Below are 17,094 nucleotides of genomic sequence, written 5' to 3'. Positions count from 1 at the left end.
TTGCTTGCTGCTGACTCAGATCGATACTGCTAAACTATGGCAGTTCTGTGAAGATTATGTATTTCTTTACTTGTGGGAACCTAAGGAGAAGCGAACTGTCAGGCATGATTGGAAACAAGTTGTGTGCCCCAGTAGGAACAACAGTCTTGAATTCTGGCTGATCTCCACGTGATCCAACTGAGTCTAAGGTTGATTTGTACTCAGTCGCTGAGCTGGTCTCAGTGGACAACCTAACGACCATCTACCCTACCTGAGCTACTAACATTTTTATAGTAAATTGTGTGCCCCAGTAGGAACAACAGTCTTGAATTCTGGCTGATCTCCACGTGATCCAACTGAGTCTAAGGTTGATTTGTACTCAGTCGCTGAGCTGGTCTCAGTGGACAACCTAGCGACCATCTACCCTACCTGAGCTACTAACATTTTCCTCTATAGTAAATCCCATCTGCCTGTCCACCGGAACTTATACAACTACCACCCACCGCTTCGATTGGCTCGTCTGTAAGCATGAGGCTTAGGTTTGACCTCATCCACACTTTACACTTTGCATCCGTGGGGCTTAGATCAAAACCTGCGGCAAGATTATTTAGATTATTTAAAACGATTTGCATTTCTGAAGAATCCGAACCAAGGATGGCAACATCATCCGCATACTCAATCTCTGTGAGGGAAGGTCCCGGGAGCATTCCGACTCCCGAGATATCACAGGCAGACGGAAAAATTGAAAGCAGCACATCAATAATAAACTCGATGGGAAAAGACGGGAGAAGAAAGCATTGTCTTACACTGGTGGACGCGGTGAACTCAGGCGAACTCAGGTCGCCAGACATCAAAAACTTATTGAGGTCAACAGTCAAAACCATCTTTCAGACCAATTAAAACCACCAAGATAGAACGTTGAAAAGAGTTGTTCCTTCAAGGTAAGGGTGTAGTCTATGTATCTTCGGTCAGCGCAGAACCGAGCTTGATTCTCACGCATTTGTCTCCCAGTAGTCGATCAACCTGCGCAGATCAATGCCAGAGAACAACTTGACAATCTGAGTGGTACTACGACGATTTTCGCATGATGTTCTTGCGCCCTTTTTGGAGACTGGGATCATGAGTAAGGTGCTTCATTCCACCGGTATTCTGTTTCCATTCCAAATTTTCCTCATTTAGGTCGTCGGACTGATCACCAGGACCTCATTACCTTCTTTTAGGAGTGCAGACCCTCCGGGTCAGGTGTCCTATCGCGCTGGGTTTGTGTTGGTTGGTGTGGATGTTCCGTTCTCTCTCCCTGAGTTCTTCTTATGGCCAGTTTATAGAATCAGTTGAAATATAGCATGACTGTTACCTGCAGCTAAGGCCTTCCCCATCTCACGGGCATTCGCACTCCACCAGCATTCTTCAAGCTCTTGATTATTCGGTGTTTAAGAGACCTGCGTGCGCTACCATAGTTGCCGATTATTGGTATGGACTTTATGGCAGCAATAAGATTTGCAGATCTCAATAATATCCGATGTTCATTCAGTCGAACTGAACAGCTTGGACAAAGCTCCTTAACTCGCTTCCATTTAACTTGACTCCGGTTACGCCATTGTGCGCACCCGGTTATCACCCCGCTCTCCGTCACCGTTGCGTGTCCAAGCAGAGGAATTCCATTCACCAACTTCGAAAAGTTCCAACAGCTCAACAGTATCGGGCCGGTATGGCGAGAAGGCTTCTGGAAACACAGTCACATGAACACATTGGTCATTTTTCTTGATCTGCTGCTTTGGAACAGTATCGGGCCGGTATGGCAAGAAGGCTTCTGGAAACACAGTCACATGAACACATTGGTCATTTTTCTTGATCTGAAAGCTGCTTTGGATTCTGTCTATCGTCAGAAAATTTGGCAATGTCTGGTGTCCCTTCCAAATTCACATTTTTTGTGGGGGTCCTGTATGCGAACTCCTAGACGCGCGTACGAGAATACGGCAAGCTTTCACCTGAGTTCGCCACGTCCACTGGCGCAAGGCAAGGCTGCCCTTTTTCACCTTTCCACTTCAACTTTGTTATTGATGTGCCGTTTGATTTTAGCTTTATTTAGAGTATTAGGCCTCCAACAAACAAAACCTCTGCCCCCCCCCCCCGCACAGATCTCGAGTATGCAGACGATATTGCTCTCCTTGGTTCAGGTGCTTCCAAGTTGAAACGATTTTAAATAACCTGGATAACTCTGCCGCGTGGTTTGGCATGCACTTTCTACATGCTGCTGTGGGACTGGGTTGGATCAAACCCAAACCTCATGCTTGCGACGTGGTAGTAAATTTGTTTACCTGGGCAACTGTATAAGTTCCGGTAGTTATATGTATACATATATTAAGTATTATTCAGCTGTAACACCCTTTCAGTGCCTTGCTGCCATACCACCCAGAGGATGCACAAGGGCTGGGATACTGCCAGGTTGCCTAAGCCTAGACAGGGGGAGTCGAGAGGCAGAGGTCGGGTTCAAACTACGGACCTTCCGGTCAGTAAATTCGCGCTCTAACCGCTTAAGCCATCTCGGGGCAGTTTTGCCAGCCTCCGACACCCATGGCGCCGACCTGACATGAGTTCGTCTGCCAAGGGCAGAGTTCACACTGCGGCGGGGCGATCAATACTCCTTTATGGATCAGATATATGGTCTCGAGGCGCACAGGGCACACAAAGATGTCAAATGACTATCGGTATCTCCGAAGCATTGGTCAGGTCTGATGGGGACATCGGATTAGTAATGCTGAGGCTACACTGGTTAGTACGTGTGTTCTGCATACCAGAAGATCGTTTGGCTCACAGAGCTCTTTTCTATACTCTCCCTCTCTACAACTGCCGCCATCCTGGATGAGGACCCCGGGACTCGACTGACCAATAGTTAATGACGCTGGCAGAACTGGCTCATGCATCAACTGAGTAGGCCATCGTACTGACCAATGGTTAATGACACTGGCAGAACTGGCTCAGTCGGTGGTGCTCATGCATCAACTGAGTAGGCCATCGCCTCCAAGACTTGGCCTAGGGTGCAAGGATCATAGATGATAAATTGACTTGATTGATTGACTGTCCCTGTCTTCATCTCTATGTTTATCTACGGATTTCTGATCCGAGTTTCATGGTCACCCTGAGGCCAGAAACATCCGTTTCCCCGCTGCGTACTTATCCATCGTACCGGTTTTGTGTTTCTGCTAGAAGCGTTTTGAAACACAGCTTTGAGTGTTACTCTCCCGAAGGTTTTCACCCACATCCTTTGTTTAACGTCCTGTACCCAAGTCGATTTCACCCCTCAGGTTACCATCTCAACATAGGCTAGTTGGTTTGCTGTTGGATCAGGCACTCTTTTCGTCACAAGGACATAATTATTGAGAAATTGAATCGGGAACTATAAGATGCAAGGAGGGGGTATATCACACATCCGAAATGCGGATGAGAAGTTACCTTCTTGTTCTATGGACTGGAGATAGCTCAGAGCTTAGGATTACTGTTTCAGTTTATGGTGACGGTGTGGCCTGTGGCAACTGTGAAGACTAAGGCGCTTGCAGGTGTAGACAGAAGCCATCAAGTCGTCAGTGTAGAATTCGAACTGTCTACTTTCTGAAACGGAACCCGCACTCTAACCTTCGAATTCGTTCAATCTCACATAGTCATGATAACAGCCTTCAGATGCTGCTGCAAAACCACGACCAGCCGAAGTCCCCATCGTTCGCAAAATTCTCTGGTGAAGTCTGCCTACTAATATTTGTAGATAGTAGCACGGTGGTGTTATTGCGTTTCAGATCAAACAAGCCCGAGACATCTAAAGGAGACTGCACTCAATAACTACTATTCTACATAGAGAGCAAGCATACTTGATCATGTATGTTCGCAGCTAGAGGAAAGGACGATTCCCCCGAGTAAAGATAATCGCGGTGTCAGACGGAAGGCAAACCATGAGTCCGTTAAGGAACGTAAGGACCATTCACAGAAACTACTTCAGAATGGGCAGATCGGGCTTTATCTCGGCTCTGGCTTTTTTCATGTAAGGCTGTGTGTAATTTCTTGTTCGAGAAGGCGTGATGCGACTTCGCAATTGATGGGGTGATTGGAAAATAACGAGAGATAGTCTGTGACCTGGCAATGAGAGGGCTCATCAGCCACCTCGGGACTAAGTCCGCCGGTTAACTCCACCAGCAGGCAAGTGATGGCATTTCCACATCAAAGCTACCGCCTTCAACACTTGTGTCACCAATTCCCCACTTCTCCAAACAATTAAACGGACTCAACACCAACCACCTATATCCGCCTATCCCATTTTCTGGTGACCTAAATTGTGTAGATGATAAACTGTCTGGTGAAGTCTGCCTACTAATATTTGTAGATAGTAGCACGGTGGTGTTATTGCGTTTCAGATCAAACAAGCCCGAGACATCTAAAGGAGACTGCACTCAATAACTACTATTCTACATAGAGAGCAAGCATACTTGATCATGTATGTTCGCAGCTAGAGGAAAGGACGATTCCCCCGAGTAAAGATAATCGCGGTGTCAGACGGAAGGCAAACCATGAGTCCGTTAAGGAACTTAAGGACCATTCACAGAAACTACTTCAGAATGGGCAGATCGGGCTTTATCTCGGCTCTGGTTTTTTTCATGTAAGGCTGTGTGTAATTTCTTGTTCGAGAAGGCGTGATGCGACTTCGCAATTGATGGGGTGATTGGAAAATAACGAGAGATAGTCTGTGACCTGGCAATGAGAGGGCTCATCAGCCACCTCGGGACTAAGTCCGCCGGTTAACTCCACCAGCAGGCAAGTGATGGCATTTCCACATCAAAGCTACCGCCTTCAGCACTTGTGTCACCAATTCCCCACTTCTCCAAACAATTAAACGGACTCAACACCAACCACCTATATCCGCCTATCCCATTTTCTGGTGACCTAAATTGTGTAGATGATAGAACTAACTGGTGTGGTTTCGTGAAAAATGTGATGGAGCTGTAGGGGGATTGGCTTTGACCAAGTTGTGCTGTGTGCCGTGGAAGAAAAATCGAATGAACCGTCTTTGAGTTTCGGTTTAGATGACCCGTCTTAGTGTGAATGGTTTTGAAGACCACTACCTGTGTTCAAGCGGGAGGACGAAATGCCTTGGAATTGCGGTATCCTGAGTTGTGAAGGCAGACCGAACATATTTTGCTGTGCTAGTGTGCCTGGCTTGATAAGGTCACAAAAGGTGAAATAGATTAAACGTTCAGCCAGATGTTTGGTCTTCATATAAAAACCTAGCGTACGCACAGCGGTGGGAAGCAGCCTACGCGCATATTTGACTCATAGTGTACTTGCCAAATAAACATTGTTGTAGATAAGCAAAAGTCATCATTCGTATATCCAGTTACTCGTATCACCGGAGATCGCGGGGAGGGTAGCTATCAGTCAAATCTGTCTTCTTCTGACTTGTCAAGGAATTATTACCACAAGGTCGCGGGTTCGAATTTCTGAGTTTCTTGAGATGCGAACGAGGACTGAACAGGGCTTCTGAGCTCTTCAGCCTAGATCGGCTTCATTTGAAAATCAGTATCGAGCCACCTCCATGAGCTGACTAAAGACGGTCCTTCTATTGACGAAGAGCTATAGGGCTGAACGGTTGCTGTGACAGAAATTCTTCGACCTTCATGGGCTGACTAAAGACGGTCCTTATATTGGCGAAGAGCTATAGGGCTGAACAGTTGCTGTGACAAATTCTTCGGATCAATTAATTCTGCGAGTCCAGTTGATGGATCTGCCGTAGAAAAAGGCTTCACTTTTTGCTGTGACCTCATGTGTTTATTGTCTATGTGGACGGAACTATCGGTGATGGGGCGCTTTGCTTAGTTGCGAGTATCGCCGGAGAAGAATGATGACTTCGGTTGGACGAACACTATTCGCGCCATGAGACTGCACACACACACACACAGTCCTATTTTTGTGCACTGAGAAGTACACTAGGAGTGTGCCCACCCGAATACTGCATTGGCATTCGATATTCTGCTGCCAACCAGAGTATGTGTGCCATGAGAACATGGTCCTGCCAACCGGCGCAGCGACTTCGGGTCAATTAATTCTGCGAGTTCAGTTGATGGATCTGCCGTAGAAAAAGGTTTCAGTTTTTGCTGTGACCTCATGTGTTTATTGTCTATGTGGACGGAACTATCGGTGATGGAGCGCTTTGCTTAGTTGCGAGTATCGCCGGAGAAGAATGATGACTTCGGTTGGACGAACACTATTCGCGCCATGAGACTGCACACACACACAGTCCTATTTTTGTGCACTGAGAAGTACACTAGGAGTGTGCCCACCCGAATACTGCATTGGCATTCGATATTCTGCTACCAACCGGAGTATGTGTGCCATGAGGACATGGTCCTGCCAACCGGCGCAGTGCTAGCGATTAAAGATTCTACTGTACCTGCACGAGACACGTGAGAACCGGGGAACTAGAAAAGATCATTTTCGAAATCAAGTTTTCAAGATCCATCGGCCTAGTTCATTTTTAGGGTTTCCAGAACTACTCTCTAAGTTCTTACCATTGCTCGGGGTCGAAGCTTGATTATGCATTCGGTTACAACTTCCTCTTTACAGAATCGGTTTGGTATTTTAACTTATCGCCTGAAGAACCGTAACTTAAAGGCGCATGTCGTGCTACCTAATGTTTTTTTTCATCAGGCAATGAATAGATCCAGCAAAGCAAAGGGTCAGAGGTCAGTTTGTCCCCACTCCTCAAGGTACAAGTGGGCTTCACAAACAAGCTTTTGAGCGCCTGTATGCATGAGTTCTCGGACGAATAGTAAAGGTCAAAACATCTGTTGGGAGTACAAAAAACAGTTGAACCCGACACCAAATTGACGTTGATTATCGTGTTGATTCAATGAGTGTTCAGTACCTCAGTCAGCAGTCTGTTGAAGTTCATCAAGGCACTTGTGAGATACAAGATACAACAAGTTTCCAGCGATGCCTTGGTAACCTGGACAGTTGAAATTGATCAATCGATGACCATGTCGATTTCAAGTTGAGCTTATTTCTTCATTGTACAGAGAACAGCAACATCCATTCGAACTACCTCGTGTGATCGGTCGGTTTCGGTCCATTATTGTAAGATTTTGGAACAAACCGACCAAACGTGCATTTTTGAAAAGCTGTATCCTTTTGGTCCGTTTCCTCAGAGAAACTACAAGCAAAATTCTTCGATCACAGGTACAAAACACCCGGCAATTGTGGGTAAGGGACATGAAGACGAACAGAAAATTTTCCTGGCCGCTTGAATCAATGGGTTTTGTGCTCTGGTTTTATCAAAGTTTTGCCTTTTTGGACTGCGTAACAAAATGGTGAAAGCGTAACCAGACCCTGTTTTGCAATCGGCAACTTCCAGTTCAATCTGGCTGCAAGGCTTGTAGAAACGGAGACGAAACTCTTCGAGAAAGACATCAAAGAGTCCCATCGATATAGATGTTACCGTAGTTTCAAGTAAATGAATAAACGAAAATAAGCTTATAAATGAACCAGAATGATCAGTTAAACTGTTGGATCTAGTTTGAAGTGTACTTCCCCCAGGTTTTCCAGGTCAGGCACAATTTAGCAGTACTCCTGGAATAGCCCTGCTTACGCGAACAGGAGTTGCGTATCATCTGTGTTAATCGCCAACCCAACTCTTCTTTCCAGTGAGCTCAAAATCAGCAATCGGCATATCCATTTTGGGTGGATGACGGTGTATCAGGTTGGATCCAAACGCAGAAAATAGGGTCGGAATTCAAAATAGCTCCGTGGTTCGAACACAACCCCAGCATTTTGACTTCCCCTGTCCCGATTTGGGCAACCTGAAGTAAATCAGCATTCATACTTCCTCCGAGTGGTACCGAAAGAATGTAACCGCTGGACGATCACGATATTTCAAACCGGACGTCACAAGAACTAAAGATGTGATTAAAGGCAACCTGATGCATTGGGGTCGAGTTGAGAATCGGGTTACTGGGGTCGGCCGACTGATAGCATTATATATCCAGAGTAAAATGGACATCGATACTTTAGGTTTTGATGAAAAAACTTGTAATCCATGCTTCGTTATTTCTTTTAGACAGTCATCTATGCGGTAATTTTGTCTACCGTTTTCATGCGAATAAACACATCCCAACTGTTCCATCTCAGTGAGTGGCTCCACGCACTTCCACCTCGGTTTCTGGCATCCAAATTCGATGACCCGCTCACTTCCGAGGAGAATGTCGCCTGATCGGATGCTTGCGCTCCACTTGTATGACTCTACCCAAGCCTTACCAGTAGTCCTTCGTTCTATTCGCATCACTTACGTTGCACGTCAGCACTTCTTGTGTCCGGTTCTTAACAGTCACAACCAGCTCTGAGCCCCTATGAACATGAGGTCGCTGTGGTTTTCAATTATATCATGAATAGTGCTACCGGAAACACTTCAAAAACGGTTCTAGAGCAACTGCCACCGGGTGTAGCTGCCTTTCACGGCGTCCCACCCTAAAGTTCTCACTCTATCGATTCATCGGGACTCACAGGTTTGACCATACTTGTTGGCATGTGCCCTTTGACATAACATCATCATCATCGAGATCATGGCATCAGTGTTCCACACTGATGCTTCGCTGCCGTAGGTGCCAACTTGTTGTCCTGCTTGCTTCAGAGCGTGGACATTGAAGGCGGCCAGATAGACTGGGTGTCGAGGCTTGAAGATTGATTTGGAGATACCTGAGAATGTGGACACCATGTAAGGAGCAGATACTGCACGCAAAACCGATGCATGACCAACGGAGTCATCAGTCTTAAGTACTGGACTTATTAATGGGGTGGGGAGAAGGGAAGAAAAAGTATGTAAAAGAGAAAGAAGGAAGGCGTCATTAGTACCCTTTTTTCGCCTACCGGTCCTGTTGTATGCAGCAAGTAAGGTGACCCGGCCGGTGGCACCACAGGACGGCCGATGTGGCATGAGTTTATTTGTATGTGTGCAGTTCGTGGTTGTACGATGGCTGGGATACTGCCAGGATGCCCATACCTAGACAGGAGGACGATTAGGGTCTTCAACCAAAGCTTTTGGCTCAAAAGCCTAACTGCAAGGCAGCGGCATTTGGCAAGAAATGCAAATGCACTACCGTTTATACGGAACAAGTCACCACATGTTCCAACCCCCCAACCCGGAGGACCAGGAGAATGTGTTCTTCAGACGTCTAACCATCGACCAACCTGCTATGAGAGGCTCTGTGAGTGTCGCGAAGACAACCCCTCAGTAGAGCTCAATGGGTCGCTGAGGTGCGCAAACCGTCACACCACGGTTAGGTCCAGTCCCTTCGTAACGACACGACGACATAACGCCACAAGTAGGTGAAGTAAGCGGGTGAGTGGACGTTCCAGTATTGTCGTTTGATATCATCGTGGGAAGAGACACCTACACTTATTTCACAACCAGTCTAAAATGCCATATAGGTAGCAGCGATTGTCAAGCCTTTCTTTTCACTATTCATGTTCGACTGCACCAATGAGAATCGGATGTCACATCGACATACGCAATGAACGAGACATAAATCGGCACAGCTGTTTGACGAAGGCACGAAGTCGCTAAGGTACAGAGAGTTGGCATGCTGGTTCGTTTTTCGCTTGACTGTTACATAATTTCCGAAAGAACCATCTGAGCATACGCCATACTAATTATTCGTACGTTACGAACCATCACCCTCATCGTCATCATGGAGAGTGACAAATATTGATGCCTGAATGTCAAGTAACCCGGGAAGAGAATGCCCTACTAGACGTCGGAAAGAAGGGGAGTCACTCAACTTGGTTTTGACGAGAGACTCAGCCGAATCCTTGGTTCACGGTGACCTTCAACTGAGTGTAGTGCACAAAGGCATTTCATGCTTCAGTTGGTACAACACTGGAGATATGGCAGTATGGTTTCTTCAAGGAACACTGCTTACAAGGTTATCGAAAACGATGCGGCAGCCCACGTTCAATCTCGCCCTCCTCGAGGCTCATCAGGTATGCGCAATACAAACCTGTGAAAGATGTTCACTCGTATGATTAAGTGACAGTCTTCGCTAATTCATCACACGATGTTAATCTAAACACTAAGTAATATTTTAGCAACGGATCGTTATTACCAATTGAATGTTTCATGAAATGGTGGGGGGTCTTTACGTAATCAATCGATTAAGGGGAAACCGACTTCGTCCCACAATATCATCCGTCGTCGAACCGTACCGTGAGGTTTTCAGCTTTCGAGAGACGATTAGTTGAGGGAGGGGTCAGTTGTTGCTGTGGCGTTGTCTCTATACCCTCAAAGTCGGATTTCTTGAAAGATCCCCTGATTAATTTGTCACTAAATTGCCTAGCATTTTGTAGACAAGTACGTCTAAGCTGCATGATACTACTGCCTTATCTCTCGGCCGAGCTGAAATCGATCAAATGCTTTAAATGAGTGATAATTAACGCTAAAGCGGCCACTGAAGTCTCAAAATTCGTTGTTCGTCTGCATTGGAGGTTTCATCCTCGGCTTATTTCAATATTACCCACGGAATCGTGTGTATACATCGCTTAGAACTGATATCGGACTACACCCTACTTCGACCAATCGATTTCAGGTGTCTTGACGCCAGGCTTATTCCCACTTCGCTTGCTCTAAAACTCACTTGCTTGGTACCACAGTAACCACGTGACCTCTGTTATCCGGACACATTTGTCATACTGATCGATCGACATCGGTCTACATCAATTTGGACGGTTTTTTGTAGCTAATTGACCGATAATGTCCGTCTTGTTTGTTCTTGATTGTCCCCCATCTGATGCAATTACTAGTCAGAACCCGGTTGTACCACCACCTTACTGTGTCTCCGCGCAGCTGCGTGACTGTTCATTGGCGTACTGGTCCCCCGTTTCTCCACTTTAGTCTCCGGTTTTTTCTCTGATTCCCTAGGAAATCCTGGGGAAGTCTCGTGAGTCATCTGGTTGCACAGACCTTTTTTGGATCAAGTGCTTCGGCTGCTAGCCTGTTGTCCACTTGGGAAGTGAGTCTCTACTAATGGGAGTGAGACCTTTGTTCATCAGACGATAAACCATCGATGATAGCAAACAAAATGTCCCACGGATTAGCAAAATGCACTCGTTTTTAAACAAATTTGGTTTTGGGGGATACTCTCTTGGAACACAGCTCAATCCTTCATTTATGATGAGTCCAGGAAACTGAAAATGCTGCACCAGGCCGCCTCATGTTTCAGTTGCTACGATATTCGAGATATCGCTGATAATTGCTTATGTTGCTGAAAACTCCTCACAACCTTATGAGTAGTGCATTACAAAAGAGACATTGGGTTGTTACCGCGCTCCGTGGTCGCCCTCATACGCTTTGCTTTTCCCGGCATGGATTTATCTGTTCGTTTTCCATCATCGGTTTGCAAACTTTTCTTTGTGTAACAGAAAAGTGGACGAGCAACCAAAAATCACTCGGTTTCGGAAGCTCCGGATGGTAGTTGCCTTGATTCGGGCGGGGAATTCCCCGTCTTTTTCCTGGGTGAGGTTCGGTTGGAACGTTAAGAACGCTATTTTGGGGAGTGGATGATAACCCAAACTCGAGTTCACCTTCGAGGTGTCCTTATTTTGTTGGTGGTTACTTACGGAAGAAAGATTATTGGTCATCAATCATATCTGGCCCTAATTTAAGTCGGTGTCCAGCCCTATTCTCAGATTAGTTTAACTCTGAAATGTAAACATACTGACAGCGTCTATGTTTGTGTGACCGCTGAAAATCCCAAAAGACCTCGCCTTCTCCCGTTCCAAATGCAAACAGATTCCGGTGTTAAAATTTACCCTAAGGTGTTTTGCTAATTACTCATGCTTATCTGTTCACCCTCATGCTGTAAAAGTACACATCACCACAAAATCGGACGGGAATGGCACCTCATCAGCTGATCAGCGGCTCGCGGTTGAATGGCTAGATGTTTAAACCACAAGCAGGAAAGTCGCAAGTTCGAAAACTCTCCACTGAGGTGGCATCAGGTTGCCAGTGCTGACGAGTTCCAAAGAGAAGAAGAACAGCTGTAAAGTGCTTCTTGACTTTCCAGCATCGACTGGCTTCCCTTACGGGAACTAATTTCTACTGAGTTATCAGGTTATCTTTTTTAGCCTCACTGCCCTCAGTTCGACCGGGGCGCGAAAAAAACTACTGATATCCATGTTCTGAAGGGTTACTTTGGCATCACATTGCTATTAGCCTTCGATTGTTGAACGAAAGGTTTGAATGTAGGGCAGAAATGTCGTACTGTTTGCTGCACATTACAGAGCATACGATTCGTAACACGGCGAGAAGAGGTTCGCGTTGCCTCCCTTCAAAAGCGTTGCTTCTTCATGTTCTGGTGGCTTAAGGTTGTTTCGGGGGATTTTTCATAATTTTCAGCCGTTGCCCATCTCAACACATCTCCTCTCTCCACATGTCCAGCTGCAGGTACTATTGTTTCATTGTTGCTATTAATAATTAATTAATTGATTGGATTGATCCACAAGTCGATGAAGGACGATCAGTTCACAAGAAACTGATAATTTTACGCGGTTTATAGTTTTGGATGATGTCGTATCACCGGTATAAAAAGTCACCGGATTGAACCGGTCGCGTGAGATATGACTGCTACGTCAAAGTAGTCTGCTTCACCAATAACCAATGACACTCACAGTAGGTGTTGCACAAACAACCAATCGAGTTTTTTTGGGTTTACAAATCGTACTTCCACAACTCATGACCACTTTCGGCAGGAGGTACCGCCTGAAGACAGTATAATCCTAACCCCGGCATTTATGAATATCACTCACGACGCACTTTCTTCCAAGTGGGTGGCTAGTTCGTGTAAAACCCTACTCACACAAGATAGACAGAAACCGACTAATTGCGTCGCGTTCCTTCGTCTAACAATGCCAATGGATTCGTTCGCTTCCACTTAAAATTGCTCACTCAGTTTCGGTAGTAACAGACATAGGAAATACCGTTCTTCAACAAGACATAAACGCTAGTTGTATGCACATTCTGTCTCACATAGCGGTCAGGCACCAACTGTCCGCTATGATGGAACACAGGGCCTCACTATTCAACCTACAATCGCCACTTTTCACGCCTTTTGCCAGCGACTACTTACAGTGCATGCCGTGTGATTGATTCCAATATATTTGGTGAACTATTGATCGACCACCGACGTGTTGCGTGTGTACTGTTGTCAGTAAACAGATGTCTCACTAGCTACTGGCCTTCGCTGTAGTCGTTTCCAGTTCACTCTCTAATTTGCTTAATCGTTATGTGCATAGTGAACACTATAAGCAAGTAATTCTGGCCTACCAGATGTATTGTTTTTTCCCTGGGACTCTCTCTCTCTCTAACGAGCACCTGTTCCTTCACAGTATTCACCCGGGATTTTCTCATAATACGTCCACTGTTTAGTACGCATCAACTTGTGTTGAACGATGAGGATGCTTTGTGAACTTCCTTTCGAAAGACGCAAAAAGTTGTCATCTTCATCGCCAGAGTCAGCAATATCAGTGAACACTGGTGCTTCACTGCCGTAGACCCAGAAGGATAGTTAAACTAAATTCAAAGCTTTCAGGTGAAAAAGAGTGGTTCTGACTCATCGCAAGCATTTTGAGGTATCCACATTGCCAAGCGCTCAGTCAGAAAATCTAGAAAGTGACTAGCTAAATGACCACCACTGATATCTATCAGCCGCCATTTCGTCATGGGAAGCCACCCTGGAAGGTGGACAGCACGAACAACACCTAACTGTTCGCAATCGCTTTTGCACCCTCCTGTCAAGTCATACGTTGTCCACCTCACAGCTTGCGTCTTATTGCTTTCAGGTTGCTGAGCCGACTGCGCTTAGTAGTTGAATGAGCTTAATATGACTTGAAAGTTTGCATCGCAGCAGGTAATTTTTATGGCAATGGCTCTTGATCGACTGGACGCTTCAACGCCATGATATCTTTATCCCAAGGATGGTAGCCACAGCGTCCAGAGGTTTGTATCAAGCGTACTCCACCGGTGCCTTCAAGGGTCGCTTAGGCGAGGTTTAATCTACCTACACATCCTCAGAACTTTGGACGTGGGGACAAGCCAGCTAACGAGAAAATTTGTGGAATGCGCGTTAGAATGCATCCCTATTGCTCGACTGATGAGTAGAGCTAATCAGGGGGGGTGGAAGCCTTTTTTTACATCATAAAAGTTCACATTGTTGTCCGCCCTGACTTGAACAGCTCAGGTTTTGTTCTGCTCCTGTCAACGGAATTTCACACAGTCCAGCCCTAGGAAAGCACATACACACACCACCCATCTTTTCAGTTACAGATCAAATGCCATCCACCGTCATTTCCCTCCAGCCTCATTTTGTCAACTTGATCGGATGTTTTTCTGGCATTTCTTAGCCTCAAGGGTTGTACGCTCCCTGGTAAAAAAAATTCAAGTCTTGCAAGGTTAGTAGGAGGAAGTAATCCAAAGTCATTTGGGTTTCGACTACGTCTTTTCGCGAAATGGATGTCTCTTGAACTGTACTACATGTTATCCTCACATCAAATGATGCTATTTTTTATGAAAACAGCGCTCCTGTCCACGAGGACTCTTCATCAAGACGCGACAGTTCTTCATCACAATTCTCGAAGAAACGGAACCGCGAAAGAGATACTTTCAAGTTAAACTTTCAATGTCCTAAATAGTGCCGATACACTCGTCTCGATGCATCCCTCGACTCTTCTTCTCCACTTAGCTTGGCCAGTAATTTTTATTCAAAGACACAAAAACCTTTCTAAGATCATATCAGAGTGCCATCGCGGACTGAAGGTCCCCTGAAAGCTGAAATGAAGCACGCGATAGCTAGATGTTTACCGAATTTTCATTGTTAGACTAGAATGTGTCTTGAAAACTAGCTTTCTAATTCTATCGAAACCATGAAGAAACACAACTGACCAAATGTTTACATTTTTTATCATCAGTCGTTCACGTAAATAATACGTCTACAGGTTTACACATGGCAACTACAGTCTGAAAGTATACGTGGGAAACTTCACGGAGAAGGGGGTAGTCGGGGGTCACTGTCAAGGTAGACAGATGTTTTGAGCCATCGACTTGTGCGCACACAGAATTGGCTATCGTCTTCGTCTAGTCAGCGTTGTCTTGCACAGTGCTAGCACTCGGGCTGTTTGAATGCGCATCTGAACAGCGAATGACCCGTGACCGATAGGTGTCCTGCAGTCGATGATGATGGGTCGTAGGCAGATCATCACCTGGTCACAGGTCATTTCGCTGACCCCAGACAATCGTTCGCTGTTCGGATACGCAACCTGGGTGCTAGTATTCGGCGAGGCTATCCATATTGAACTGCGATAACCGGTTCTTTGTGCACAAAAGTCACCGACTCAGAACATCTCTCTAAATTGAGACTAACCACAAACCATACCCCTTTCTGAATGTCTTCACGAGTTTTTTGTAAACTGTAATTGTCGTGGAAAGCTGATGCGAGTAATAACGTTTTAACATCTCGTCATTTGATATATTCAACTACACCCTGAGAATTTTATCCGGCGTTCCACAACCCTGGTTTAGAAGACCAGTTGAGAGGGAAGCCTGAGTGAAACTCCGAAGGTTAGTGTCCAAGTCTTATTGTTTTCTACATAAAATTTTTGCAGGATGGAAGACCTTATACAAGGGTTTGAGAGCACACAATTCCCGCTAACAATGTCACTCAGTGCTGGTAGGCACGTCCGTTATGGTCAGCTGCTCCCCTAAATCTCTACAATAAAAGACTACCGAAACGATCTCCAGCAGGGTAAAATATACTTCACATGGCAATCTTTCGACACTACACACCGCTCGATTTATTTGCTTCAACACATAACTGCATGCCGCTTCTCAGTGGGCCCAACTGTCGTGCTGGCTAGCTGCAGTCTCCAACAGAGGGCGAGCGGATTTGGCCATCGGATCAGGCAAACAGGTACCGACTGCATGTAGCTGTCACATGTTCACGTAGCCTGGTACTATCGAAGTTTGTACGATCTTGAAGGCTGAATACAACTAATTGGCGGATAACTCTCTCGTGAAACTTTCGACTGAGGATATGGGGGCGACAGTCTACCTGCATTACCTCCAACGGTGGTGTGACAGACCAAACGAACGAATGAATTTCAAAGACCAGAATTTTGTTCGCCAATTTGTGCTACTTGTGATGTTCCAAACGACGCATGTATCAGACTACAGCGTGGGCTGTATTGTCGAACAGCTACGAGACCTGGGCATTCCAAGCAGAGGATCTGAGCTATCTTTTGGACTATAGCTGGAATCGGTTGGAACCGGAAAATTCGCAATGAGCTTATCGAAAGACGGGTCTTTAATGAGGCGGAGGGTACTTCACTAAAACAAATGCATTCATCATCGAACGCTAAGGAGGCTAGACCATGCACGCCGAGTCACCAGCTTCCAAGACGACCGCTGTTTGCCTTCCAGGGTGGGGTCCACTTGACAGTCCGTGTTGGATAGACACCGAACCATAAGGCGGCTAACCGATGTCAGTGGCGTTCATACTGCCATTTTCTAGCCACAATGTCGGACTGAGTGATACTTGTATTAGGTCAACCCTAGGTCCCCTTTCCTTCTTTATCCTATTATGAAGCATTATTCAAATAAACTGGCGTAGTTGGACGGCAGCGTAGCACCAGTATTCTCATCCGGTGTTGCTATCGTTAACAGTGATGTGCTTGCTTGGGATTGGAACAACCGATCTGGGACAGCAAAATGTTCTAGGGTCTCACAACGAATAAGCTATTCAAAATACGATCAGAGGTAGGCCAACAGCTGGTTCAGGCCTGCAATGCACCAGGGTGCATTCCGTTCGTGCCTCCACGTTTTGCATTTCAATAACCAAACTTCGCTGCGTGTTTCGTATTTCGTCCAAATTTTAACCATTAGATATGTACTGACCTGATGACGAGATCCCGAAAACATTATTGTTCGTCACTGTGTTCTTGTTCAAACCATGAAGATTAGCGAATATACACTCATTGGCACACTAATTTGGTTTCTCGAGAGACTCACCTGGAACCCAGCTGAATCTCTCGTTTGTG

Source organism: Opisthorchis viverrini (genome assembly GCF_000715545.1).
Source record: "Opisthorchis viverrini unplaced genomic scaffold opera_v5_512, whole genome shotgun sequence".
Lineage (NCBI taxonomy): Eukaryota > Metazoa > Platyhelminthes > Trematoda > Opisthorchiida > Opisthorchiidae > Opisthorchis > Opisthorchis viverrini.
The sequence above is the reverse complement of the archived record's forward strand: the minus strand, read 5'-3'. Positions refer to the sequence as shown.